This window comes from Gorilla gorilla, chromosome 13, assembly GCF_029281585.2.
Source record: "Gorilla gorilla gorilla isolate KB3781 chromosome 13, NHGRI_mGorGor1-v2.1_pri, whole genome shotgun sequence".
In the NCBI taxonomy this organism is placed as follows: Eukaryota; Metazoa; Chordata; class Mammalia; order Primates; family Hominidae; genus Gorilla; species Gorilla gorilla.
The window spans coordinates 95,553,147-95,564,479 of NC_073237.2; the positions used below are offsets into that span (position 1 = coordinate 95,553,147).

The 11,333-nt window shown below is 42.6% G+C and overlaps 1 long non-coding RNA gene across 1 annotated transcript; it reads left to right on the forward strand.

Moving 5' to 3' along the window:
- Positions 1–544: 544 nt before the first annotated feature.
- Positions 545–6,569, forward strand: LOC129524460 (uncharacterized). Its single transcript, XR_008668225.2, has 3 exons — positions 545–2,314; positions 3,798–3,905; positions 6,297–6,569. It is a non-coding gene; the product is annotated as an uncharacterized lncRNA (long non-coding RNA).
- Positions 6,570–11,333: the final 4,764 nt, after the last annotated feature.

Here is an 11,333-nt window from a genome sequence, read left to right on the forward strand (position 1 = left end):
GATCTTTGACTGACCTACTAGAGTTATGTAGATGGGATTCTTAAGTATTTAGGGTGAGGGAAGGATGTCACAACAATAGAGCTTGAAAGGTAGTGCCTTTAAAAATAACAGTCCCAAGAATATGCCCCATTATTGTTTGATGTAATTCAAGCCTTACATAGCTTTAGTTTGAGGTTTTAGATTCTGCAGAAGGAATTGGTTTTTGTATTTCAGTCCTTCTGAGCTTTGTTCATTCTATGGAGCTCTTGCAGTTATAGAGAAAGCATAGTGTTTAGGCATCAGGAGACATTTACTGAGCACTGTGTGCCATGCCCTTTTATTGGGGTTTTAGAAATGACCTGGCAAGGTCATTAGCTTAAAGGGACTGGGCATTTGTATACTAGGATCCTATTCCTATCTGGGGCTACAAATTAGAAATGGCTATGTGATTATGGAAAAACCAGTAGGGAGCCCTCTCAAACCCCCCTGCCACTGGTGAAATCAAATAGTCAGGACCACAGTTTAAGAACTAGTATGCTCATGGTGTATGGGCTGTGGTGCCAGGGATTGCAAAACTGGCACTGTCCCCAGGAAATCCATACTGTGTGATCGCTTGTCCAACAGAGGAAAAGCAGAGAATCCTGAGATGCCCTAGCTGGAAGGGCTGCGAGTTCACTGGGTTTTCTCCATTGTATGACAGAGGAGACAGGCCCAGAGAGGGGAAGGGACTTGCCTGAGATTGTGCAGCAGGTTTGCAGCAGAACAGAGGCCAGAACCAGTCTTTCCTGTTTCCAGACCAGGGCTTCTTCCCAGTACTGCACTATGAACCCAGTTTTGAGCCTGTGCATAAGCCTGTTGACCTCTCTAGAGGGTAGGCTCTGGAAGTAGGTAAACTAAGTGGTAGGCTTTGAATAGTGGGCATTGTTAATCAAAGGGGAAGGAGTGAAGACAGCAAGACTAGCTAGTAAAAAATAAAATCAACTATGTTAGCAACTTTAGGAGAAAGTCAAGTTCATGAGACTTTATAGAGACAAAATAGGGAGAAGCAGCTAGCAGAACTGCAGTGTTTTGCATTTTTGTGACCACAAATGTTAGGTGAGCCTGGAACACAGTGAAACTGACCAAGTAGGGTTAAGGTTTGAGTAAGGGCTAAACTGTTGAAATGCTATTCCTGGTCACTCTGGCAACTGGGTCTCTTTCCCAATGCTGAAGGCATTAAAATAGGATAAAACATGCAAATGCACCAAATCGGAATCAAAGGTGTAGTCATACAAAGTCTGGATTGCTCCATTTTAAGGAAAGGTCTAGAAGTTTATGCCTCAGAAAGCAAATGAAGACATGAGGGGAAGAATTTGAATTACATATATAAAGATTAAATTAGTCCTGCAAACATGCATACTCATTTTTCTTCCCATTGACTCTGGTCACACGCATCGTAGATAATGAATCATGTAGTCGCGTGCTCTATTGTCTTTCCTGTTCTACTCAATAATACAGTTGCCAGTAAGAAAACATGCTCATTCTTCTAGGGATCTATCTAAATTGGTCTGGGTTGTAGAATATAGAGCAACTTGCTGCTTAGATGAGTGGTTCCCAAACTTTAACATGCATCAGGGGCACCTGGAAGGAATCTGCAGCTGCTACATAGCAGATTTTGAGATCACTCAACTGGGAGTCTCCACTCCCTAAAGCAGGAGCCCAAAGCAGAAATCACAATGTGGGGCCAGGGTCACTGGGCATATACTTTATTCTAGGCCCATCACCCAAACAGGTGTGTTAAATTTGTCCTCCTTTCTCTTCTTTGAAGTTGTAACCATGGTACTATTTGTTTTGCGTTGTCTGCACTGTGTCTGGGGAAGTACACTTTTCATGTGTGTACTAGCACCTGCTGGGATGCACAGTCATAGCTGTAGAGCTGGAAGGTCCTGAGAAACCACAGAGCCCTTCATTCTGTTCTTTTTTGCATAGCAGTGCCTCTTTTTATAGAGGATGTATTAGGCTGTTCTCGCACTGCTATAAAGAAATACCTGAGACTGGGTGATATGGTTTGGGTCTGTGTCCCTGCCCAAATCTCATGTCAAATTGTAACCCCCAGTGTTGGAAGTGGGGCCTGGTGGGAGGTGATTAGATCCTGGGGGCAGATTTCCCCTTTGGTGTTCTTGTGGTAGTAAATTATTGTGAGATCTGGTTGTTTAAAAGTGTATGGCACCTCCCTGCCTCTCTCTTCCTTCTGCTCCGGCCATGTAAGAAGTACCTGCTTCCCCTTTGCCTTCTGCCATGATTCTAAGTTTCCTGAGGCCTCTCCGGCCATGCTTCCTGTACAGCCTGTGGAACTGTGAGTGAATTAAACTGTTTTTTTTTTTTCTTGTTTTTTTTTTTTTTTTACAAATTAGCCAGTCTCAGGTATTTCTTTATAGCAGTGTGAGAAACCACCCCCATACTCTAATCACCTCTCACCAGGTTCCACCTCCAACATTGGGGATTGCATTTCAGTATGAGATTTGGGCAGGGATACTATATATAGATATCCAAGCTATATCAGAAGACATGCTGCCTGAGCTCAAGCAATCCTCCTGCCTCAGCCTCCTGAGTAGGTGGGGCTACAGGCATGAACACCATGCCTGGCTAACTTTTTTTTGTTTTTTGTAGAGGTAGGATCTCAAATTCCTGGCCTCAAGTGATCCCCCTGCCTTGGCCTCCCAAAGTTCTGGGATTAGAGGTGTGAACCACCATGCCTGGCTTAAAGCAATTTTCTGATGACTGATTATGCTTTCCAGATATCTTACTCTTGAGAAAGTTGGTACCCCACATTTGAAACACAAGCATTTTGGCTCACTAGAAGGATATATCCTCCATTGTAAATAAAAAGTTGGCCTCTTTATGCATGAGGCAAGCATTGTTTCTGTTTAGATTGGTCTGGATCTAGTCATCTTGAGTTGTTCATCTCCAGGTGAACTGAGAAAAATCCAGTGTTCTGATTTGAGAAGCCAAGAAGGCCTTGGCTGATGGTAAATTTTTAGCAGGGAATCTGGTAGTGACCAGTTTGCTTAGCAGAGCTGATGGCATTCACATCACCATGTATAGAACTTGGACCAGTGAAGGCAGAGCCAGCTGGGATTTGCTGTTACACATAGCAGCTTAGGGAGCCAGATTCTAGTGATCACTTATGTGTATTCTTTCATTCCTGGAATGAACTCCACTTGGTCATTGTGCTGAAAAGAGTTATCATAGCCAGCCAGACCCTGCTATTTCTAGAATGTTCTGTTTGCAAGGTTGGCCCTTGGCTGGTGTCTGAAAACTTGGCATTTGAATCATTCCCTAACTGATAAGGCTGATTGGGCTGATTGACAATGTGGTTTATCCAGTACACCAGCTTTCCTTCTGAGGAAGGGAATTCCTCTGAGAGTCTGGAATTTTGGTAGTTGCCAGGCAGAAGAGGCCCATGTGGCCAGCCACCAACAAAAAAACCTTGGGTGCTGAGTCTCTAACAGGCTTCCTGGCAGAAACATTATTGCATTGATTGTTGCTGGAGAAAGGAACTTGCTTGCAGTGTCCCTTACAGAAGGGAGAGAATATAGGAAGACTGTGCATGGATTTCTCCATTCCACCCATGTCTTTTTCCTCTGGTGATTCTGTTGTGTCCTGATATGGTTTGGCTGTGTCCCCACCCAAATTTTATCTTGAATTGTAACTCCCACAATTCCTGTGTGTCATGGGAGGAACCCAGTGGGAGGTGATTGAATTATGGGGCAGGTCTTTCCTGCGCTGTTCTCATGATAGTGAATGAGTCTCATGAAATCTGATGGTTTTAAAAACAGGAGTTTCCCTGAACAAGCTCTCTTTGCCTGCTGCCATCCATGTAAGACGTGACTTATTCCTCCTTGCCTTCCGCCATGATTGTGAGGCCTCCCCAGCCATTCAGAACTGTAAGTTCATTAAACTTCTTTTTCTTCCCAGTCTCAGGTGTGTCGTTATCAGCAGCATGAAAACAGACTAATACGTGTCATTTCCCTGTAATGATCCTTAACTGTGAGGACAATTATATATTGAAACCTGAGTCATTCTAGAAAATCATTGAATATGTGGTGGTCGTGGGGACCTCCAAAAAAGTCATGATGTATTATTTTTAATGTGCTGCTGGATTGTGTTTGCTAATATTTTATTTTCTTTATCAATATTCTTAACTTCAATTCTGCTTTATCAAACTTTTACTGAAAGCTTTTCCAACATTCACATTGTTCTAGATATCTTGACATATAGCAACTTCTGTACTCTTTTGAGGAATTCATGACAACCTCTTTTACAGGTGAGAATACTGTTGCCCACAGAGGTGGAGTGACTCACACAAAGTTCTATAGCTACTGACTGTATAGCAGAGAGGGGAGCCAGGGCTGTCTGCCTCCCAGTTAGGGTGACCATTCTGGTTTGCCCTGGATTGAGGGGTTTTCTCCAGGCTGAGGGGTTTCCTGGGACATGGGACTTTGAGTACTAAAACTGAGATAGTCCTGGACAAATCAGGACTGTTGGTCACCCTACTTAAGTCTACAGCTTTTAAAAAAAATACTTTATCCAAGTGGATGCTTCTATTTTCATAAAAGAAAGCTTGTCCCCATTTAGGATTTGGGCATATTTAGACACAAATTGGAAGTGCCAGACACCTAGTCTTTCAAGGAGAACAATTTCCAAATTCCTTTTCTGAGTGCCATACATTCTGCATCTCCCAACCTAGTTTGCTTTGTGCTTGGCTCTTTGCTCTTCTCCACCAAGCCCCACCTCCCCCAGCTCTGCCCACCACATTTTTCAACATTACTGGTTTTAATTTCCTTTACCATCCCCTTTGCAAAAACTTCTTTCCTGATTTAATTACTATTTCTCTTAATTCAATTTTATGCTCTTGATTGTCGTTAAACTCCTAAAGTTGTTTCTGCAAAGAATTTAATGGCTAGGCCCTGTGCTTAGAGATTAATTGTTGTCATTTTGCTTTCAAGCACAGGTACTTTCTTACTTCTCTTCAATTATCTTTGGGAGAAAGGAAAGTGACCATCCTTCTTCCCAGGGCTGCTCTGAGAACAAACACTGCTGGGGGCTGCCTTTTGAGAGAGAGAGAAAGCCAGGCCTCTTAAATTTGTCTTCCACCTTCTACTGACTCTAATCTCAGCATCTGTGAATAGCCAGAGAACCTCTGGCTCCTCAGGTGGGCTCAGGCCATGAACGGATTGTAGGGAGGGCTCTAAAAACAGCAGCCCAGGCTTGAGAGAGGGTGGCTTTCTGCCAGGAGGGATTTGCACAGTGAAGAGGGGGAACAAGGGCTGGCTCTAGCCTCAAACATCCTGCCTGGCCAAGGTCCCCCAGAGGAACTAAGCCTGTGACTCAAAGGAAAAAGGAATACTTTTGGTTAGAATTTCCCTTCCCTGGAATGTCCCTCTTGGGGATAAACCTACTCCTGAGCATCTTTCTCACGTTCACTGTACAGCAGCTAAAAGGCTTTGACCTTTGAGTCTTCTCCCTGCAGCCCACAAACTCTTGATTTTCCCACCTCTGTCACCCCTGGATCTCCTGTTTTCCTGTACAGATCCTTGACAAATAGTGGCCAGAGGTAGAGGAACGATTTCAGGCTGGAGCTCTGGCAAGCTCCCTTTACAATCCAGTTGTGTAACTCTGCCCCTGTGTGGGTGAAGCACCCCTGAAAGGTAGAAAGCACAGGCTCTGGGGGGGCCTTTAGACCCTGCCTGGCACTTAATGAGCCATGTGATCTCGTGGCTCAGCTGCCTCTGAACCTCAGTTCCCTGGTCTGTGGATAATCAGATATAGAACCATATAGAAGGGATGCGGGGCTGACTTTTATTTCATGTGAGGGTTAAATGAAAGAATTGAAGTAAAGTATTCAGCACAGTTTCCTGGCACATAAGCCTTAAATAACAAATATTATCAACATTGAGTAGCATTTGGTCCTACATCAGTCATAGAATCTTCAACTTTTAGGACTGAAAAGGAAACTGAAGTCCTGTAGGCCAACCTTTCCTCCCCACTCCCAATTTGATTATGAAATCCTCTATTCAGCCTTTGACTTTGCTAGGAGACCTTTTGTGATGGGGCAGCTCACAGCTCTTGGGGAATCCCTGCCTTCTTTGGGTCACTCTGTAAATGTCAAGGAAGAGCTCTGTGTACATGTGTGATGTATTTAAACTGCTTTCCAGTTGCAGGGAACAGGAAGCCTTTCCCTATTCCCTATTCAGGTACAATAATGTAGGCTGCTAGGGAACAAGATCGAACAATTGGAGAAGGCTTTTGTGGCTAACTCAGTGACGTACTTGCAGGTGAGGGTTCCAGACTCCAGAGTCTCCCTTTACCTAGTTCTTGGGAGTCTAGTGCAGCTGAAGACGAGGTACTGCGGATGAAGAGGAAGACGAGGTACTGCGGATGAAGAGAAACCCAGATGATCCAGGCACATTTTATAGACAAGGCCTCAACGACCCCAAAGGAACCTTTGAAATCACCCTTTTCCTGGGTTCATGACGACTTATAAACGATACCATCCATCCCTGCTTATTCATACTTATTAAATACCAGAATAAAGAGATTAGAGCTCACGAGGGGCTTCCTCCCCATCATTCTGGGGCTGCTTGGCTGCATTTATGATGAGAAGGCTCTGGGTGTTTAATAAAGTATATGATATGTCTAATAAAATCCTCCCATGGCCCTGCTGATGTTACTATAATAGCTTCGTGTCACATGCTCTTGTGCTATTGAGCCAGTACCAGAACATATTTTAAATTCTTACTATGTCTATTTAATTTTTATTTAAAGGAAATTATTTTCAAGGTTTAAAGCAGGTACCGAGGTACCTAGGTGTGAAGACCTAGAAATGTGCTGTAATATTTATCAAAATAGTAATGGAGTGATTTAAGGATAGTATAGGAATAAGCAACTGTGCATTCGTGGCTCATCTAGTTATAGATCTGTACTGTTCCCCTAAGAACTGCAATTTGTGAAATAATGGCTTCTCATTGTTATGCCACATCTATTTATAAAAAGCTGAGTTTATTCTCAGTGCTCAATAGTTTTTTTTTTTTTTTTTTTTTTTTTTTTGAGACAGAGTCTCCCTCTGTTGCCCAGACTGGAGCACAGTGGTGCAATCTCGGTTCACTGCAACCTCCGCCTCCCCGGTTCAAGCAATTCTTATGTCTCAGCTTCCTGAATAGCTAGGATTATAGGCGTGAGCCACTACGCCAGGCCTCAGTGCTTAAAAGATTTTATCTTACTTTAATGATATATTTTATATAAGCTTCTGGAAGGTTAGAGCAGGATTGGACCTTAGAACTTAATTTGACCAATTCCTTCCTGACAGTAATGACAAAATTGAGGCCCAGAGAGGGGAAGGAATTTGCCCAAGGTCATGCACGTAGTAAAGGCAGAACTGGGATTCAAGCCTAGATTTTTACACTTCATGCTCTTGCTACCATAATAAGAAGCTCTTAAAATAACTATACGTACCTGGCTTTCATATACACACCTCCATGAGAGGGAGGCAACGTGTACACGTAAACATGCTTGTGACAAGGGAATTGGCAGTGATAGCTGTTGTCACTGGCCGCCAGGACCCACATGGCCTATCTGGTTGCTTAGGTGGCTGTTCTCTTTCCTCTCTCCCTCTTCCTCTTGAGTCCAGGTGTAACTAAGGCATTATAAAAAACAGACAAACCTTGACATTGGAAGAGCTGACTTTCTTTTTTTTATTTTTATTTATTTATTTTTTAATTATATTTTAAGTTCTAGGGTACATGTGCACAATGTGCAGGTTTGTTACATATGTATACATGTGCCATGTTGGTGTGCTGCACCCATTAACTCGTCATTTACTTTAGGTATATCTCCTAATGCTATCTCTCCCCCGTCCCTTCACCCCATGACAGGCCCCGGTGTGTGATGTTCCCCTTTCTGTGTCCAAGTGTTCTCATTGTTCAATTCCCACTTACAAGTGAGAACATGCGGTGTTTGGTTTTTTGTCCTTGTGATAGTTTGCTGAGAATGATGGTTTCCAGCTTCATCCATGTCCCTACAAAGGACATGAACTCATCATTTTTTATGGCTGCATAGTATTCCATGGTGTATATGTGCCACATTTTCTTAATCCAGTCTATCATTGATGGACATTTGGATTGGTTCCAGGTCTTTGCTATTGTGAATAGCGCCACAATAAACATACATGTGCATGTGTCTTTATAGCAGCATGATTTATAATCCTTTGGGTATATACCCAGTAATGGGATGGCTGGGTCAAATGGTATTTCTAGTTCTAGATCCTTGAGGAATCGCCACACTGTCTTCCACAATGGTTGAACTAGTTTACAGTCCCACCAACAGTGTAAAAGTGTTCCTATTTCTCCACATCCTCTCCAGCACTTGTTGTTTCCTGACTTTTTAATGATTGCCATTCTAACTGGTATGTGATGGTATCTCATTGTGGTTTTGATTTGCATTTCTCCGATGGCCAGTGATAATGAGCATTTTTTCATGTGTCCGTTGGCTGCATAAATATCTTCTTTTGAGAAGTGTCTGTTCATCTCCTTCGCCCACTTTTTGATGGGTTTTTTTCTTGTAAATTTGTTTGTGTTCTTTGTAGCTTCTGGATATTAGCCCTTTGTCAGATGAGTAGATTGCAAAAATTTTCTCCCATTCTGTAGGTTGCCTGTTCACTCTGATGATAGTTTCTTTTGCTGTGCAGAAGCTGGAAGAGCTGACTTTCAATCCAGCTGTCCCTTCACCTTTCTGGTCCTCATTATAAAATGAGCTGACTTCCTCTTATCCCAATGCTAACTTCAGCACCTGTCCTGTGGGATGCAAATGGTATTGGTTCAAAAGCCACCCCAGTGTAGTGAGACAAGCTTCTCTAGACTTTCTGGGTAGGAAAGAGGGTCGGAGGGGGGTATAGATGTTAATGTTTCCTTGTCCTCTCTACCTCTGAGATCCTGTTTATTTTGAATTAATTTCGTGGATGGATCAATTTGCTTTCTCACATGTGCTGTTCTGGTCTCATACCACATTGTTGAGGAAATGCAACCCCTTTTCCTTGATTTCCCCTCATAAGCACACAAGCATCTACACACATGTAACTGCCATTATAGAAGACTTGAGGAAAGAGAAGTTTGCATCACTGTGTTGCTTGTTGCTTCTTCTTTTTAGAGAACCTTTCTGCAGGGTTCATCCCAGAAATTCCCCATTCTTCACTTCAAAACACAGAATCACTAAGCTCATCAATTCTCTATCATTTAGAAACTATATTTTGGCCCAACAGAGACCTGTAAAATATGCCTTAAATGAGGTCTAAGGTTTTTCTCTCAGGTAAAAGAAGTCTTGAAGTAGGCATTTGGCTTGTCCATTTTGGGCTGCTATGATAGAATACCACAGACTGGTAATGTATAAACAATGGAAGTGTATTCCTCATAGTTCTGGAGGTGCTGAAGTCCAATATCAAGGCACTAGGAGGTTCGGTTTCATTGTCTGGTAAGACTGCATCTACTATAAGGGCTGCATGCTCATACGGCAGAAGAGGTGAAGAGCAAGCTAGCCAAATCCTGCAGTGTGAAGGCTTTTTTAAAATGACCTTAATTCCACTAACAAAGAAGAAGCCCTCATAACCTGACCACCTCTAAAAAGCCACACTAAATATATTACATTGGCAACGCCTGAATTTGAGGTGAGGGGACACATCCAAACCACAGAAGCATTCCAGGGCTGATGTGGTAATGCTACCATCTCATTAATGTCCTTATCTCCTCTTGTGTTTCTGTTTTGGTGTACTTAGCACAAGCTCACTGTCCTCAATCAAGGCCACCTCATACCTGCAGAGTGGCTGCCGCAGCACCAGTTATTACATCCATATTTCGGGTAGAGGAAGAAGGAAGGTCAACAAGAGACCTGCCAACAGAGTCAGCCACTTTTTTAGGGAGCATTTCCAATCCTACACAATAGTTTCTTCATTCCATTAGCCTGAAGGTAGTCACATGACCGCTCTTATCTAGAAGGGAGGATAAGAAATCTAATTTTTTAGTGGGGACACATTTCTGCTCACCAAAAAGTCAGGGCCCTAAAGAATATATTTTGGATAGGCCAACAGCAGTGTTTGCCGCAACCCTCAATTCAGCTCTGGATGTATCTTTGCATAGCCAGGGATGCATTTTTAAATTAAAACTAAGAGGCCATGCCATTGCTGAAAGGTGGGGAACTGGAGCAGAAGAAATGTCTCTGTCCTTCATCTGCTGTCTTCACTAACAGTCTCTGAAAGTGGAAGGGGCAGTAAAGAAATTTACTTTCCCACTGTTGTGAAATTTACCACCCTCCTTATAAGGCAGAAGCGGTTACAGTTGCTTTTTATTTTCCTGTTACTATACCCAAGGATTGTTGTGAGAATCAGAAGACAGATATGAGAAATCATGTTGTGAACTATAAAATGCTATTAAATGACAGAAATGATCATTTCATTTGTCATTATTATGAGTGTTGTCATGTCTCCCAAAGCTGCCTGCTCAGTTGAAGAAAAGTGTTTTCTGATAGAGAGCAAGAGTGAGAACCAAAGAGATAAAGGAGAGAGGGAGAGGGAGAGAGGAGGGGGAAGAAGAGCGATAGAGAAAGAAAAAGAGAAAGAGAGAAAGACAGAGAAAGGAAATAGACTGATAAGAAAGGGTGGGAGGAGAGAGAGGGAGAGAGAGAAAGGAAATAGAGTGAGGAGAAGGGGAGAAGGAGAGAGAAGGGGAAGGGAGACCGGGAAGAAGGAAGGGAGGGAGAGAGAGAGGGACAGAGAGAAGAGGGGAAAAGAAAGAGGGGAGAGAGGAGAAAAGACAGAAGGGAAGAGTGTGGAGGTCTTTTTTCTATCAAAAGCAGAACAGAAATACATTGACATAATTGAAACCCATGACTGACCACAAGCATACATACAACTCTGGTAGACAGCTTCAAGGTACTTAGGTTTCTCTGACCATTTAAAAGTATCTTCCTCATTTCCAAAGCAGTATATGCATACTGAAGACTATGAGAAACATATGAAAAGGCACAGGGGAGTTTTTTTTTAACTGCTTTGTTGGTGTATAGCTGACATACAATAAACTGCACATATTTAAAGAGTATAACTTGATACATTTTAATGAAAGTATACACTGCAAAACCATCATTATAATCAACGTATCTATCATCCCCAACAGTTTCCCTGGGCTCCTTTGAAAGCCCTGCCCCCGGGCACCCACTGGTCTGCTTTCTCCCACTCTAGGTTAGTTTGCATTTTCTGGAAATTTATACAAATGGAATATCAAATTCCATATATAATGTATGTAATCTTTTTTTTGGCCTGGTTTTTTCAT